The sequence below is a fragment of the Pundamilia nyererei genome, unplaced genomic scaffold, assembly GCF_000239375.1.
Source record: "Pundamilia nyererei isolate P.nyererei 1_Seehausen unplaced genomic scaffold, PunNye1.0 scaffold00211, whole genome shotgun sequence".
Taxonomy (NCBI): domain Eukaryota; kingdom Metazoa; phylum Chordata; class Actinopteri; order Cichliformes; family Cichlidae; genus Pundamilia; species Pundamilia nyererei.
The window spans coordinates 1,042,025-1,043,979 of NW_005187612.1; the positions used below are offsets into that span (position 1 = coordinate 1,042,025).

Sequence of the window (1,955 nt, forward strand, 5' to 3'; positions counted from 1 at the left end):
TATTTCATGCTAAGTGCTCAGGCGCATGTAGTCCACTGGAGTGGACAAGTTTATAACTTTATAAAAAAACATATTTTTGGGGAAAAAAGAGTTGAACATTTTTTTTCATGTCCTGAGAAGAATAAAAGCACTTAAGAAAAAAATCTTGACCAAGGCTTTCATAATTCATGCATCAGAGGGTTTCAACCAGGTAGGATAGTGGTTTGCTTGTGTGTGGTTTGCTTGTACACATCCTGGATAGGGAGGAATGCTGGTTTGAGTGAGGAGTGGTGGAGTGAAGGAGGCCATTTACGTTAAAAGGGAAAGGCCATCTCTGAATCGAGGAGGGGGCCTAAGGGTGCATCTTTCATAATCATACAATGCTGTGATTGCAGCCATTCCCCAGCTCTTTGTGAATGGTACTCATTGCCATTGATCAGAGGTCTTTGATCGATGGCCATGACAATTTGCATAATTATGAAAAAAACGTTTCTCCCACTGAAAAAGCTACGTCAAGATGAACAGAATCAACCTTTAGAGATTTGCTTGAGATACAGTTGAATATGGGGCCCGTAACTATTTCACAAGCTTCTGCACTTCAGTGGGTCTAAATATGATTTCTTGTTTATCCACCTTTGTCCAGTGAGGTTAACAATTTATCTTATCATAGTTTAAAACACAAAATTCCTTTTCTCCAAGTTTTTGTTTGTTTGTTTAGCTGCCATTATTTCAACTTGTATTTTTGCAGCTAAATCCACTGATACACCAGACCAGTCCGCCCCAACCAAGAAGGGTTTCATCCAAAGCCTCAAAGGTAGGTGACGCAGTAGGTTTATTTGCACAGGCATGGCTGTCACTGTGATTTTAAACTTTCCAGTCCTCAATAAAAACGAAAACAAAAAAATATGGCGGGCTGACTCCAACCCTCAGTGCCAACTGACCTTTCTGTCAGACAGTCTTTCTTCCCTTACTACACATCGAGTTTCACAAACTGCGCACGATGACAGGGTAGGAAACTGTCAGTAAATTTTTTTCCCGTGTTGTAACACACGAACGTATCCTTTGTGGCGACTCAAATTTAAATACTGTATCCCTGTTCTTTTATTTTATCTTTAAGGTTTTATATGAATCCTGGTACCTCAGGGGACAGCATCCACAGCACCAGCACTCAGCCCACAGCTAGCAGCACGGCTGACATTAAGACACCAGACCTTATCACTTTCACTGAGGACGAGCCGAGGGAGACCGCTGAAAATAACCCGGGAGCACAGAAGAGGTACAATTTAATTTGAGTACCCTGAATGCACCTCAGGTTGCATGCACGAGGAGATGTATTTGCATAAATCTTCAGCACCGCCTTACTGCTGTTTTTACAGGCTGTGGATAATAATTTTCTACCACTAGATGGCAGCATAGATCTTCTAATATGCTCTTTGTGCTTTTTACTTGGTGACTGAGAACGATAAGTTATTGGAATAAACTTTAATAACAAAAATAATAATTGTTGTTGTGAATAATCGTATTATTGTAAGGTCTTTATCTTACAATGTAAAGTGATTTAAGGCGGATGTTTTGGTGCTACATAAATAACTGAATTGTTGTTTCCAGTTTGATTCTAGAGCTGGTACAGTCGGACCCCCTGTGTCTCCTGGAGCACCAGGCAGCATGTAAGCAGCAGAAAGGCACCGGGACATCTTTGACACGTAGCAACAGTGTTGGAGGACCTCTGCAAAGCCTGGACTACTCTCAGAGACCTGGGCATGGCGTCTCCACCACCAGCCTTCCCGTGCCTCCTTTTCTGTTCCAAACCTTTACCCAAGGATTTAATAAGTGGAATTCTGTGTGTTTAGGAGAGGGCATGGGAACAAAGCGGTCAAATCAACATTGGAAAATTCACAATACATCACTTAAGATATACTCTGTTGAACAAACTTATCTCCTTGTAGATATCTGCTCTATCCGATTGTTAAGTGATG

The 1,955-nt window shown here is 41.4% G+C and overlaps 1 long non-coding RNA gene across 1 annotated transcript; it reads left to right on the forward strand.

Moving 5' to 3' along the window:
- Positions 1 to 726: 726 nt before the first annotated feature.
- Positions 727 to 1,752, forward strand: LOC102215027 (uncharacterized). The gene is made up of 3 exons (XR_001290555.1): positions 727 to 793; positions 1,097 to 1,255; positions 1,588 to 1,752. It is a non-coding gene; the product is annotated as an uncharacterized LOC102215027 (long non-coding RNA).
- Positions 1,753 to 1,955: the final 203 nt, after the last annotated feature.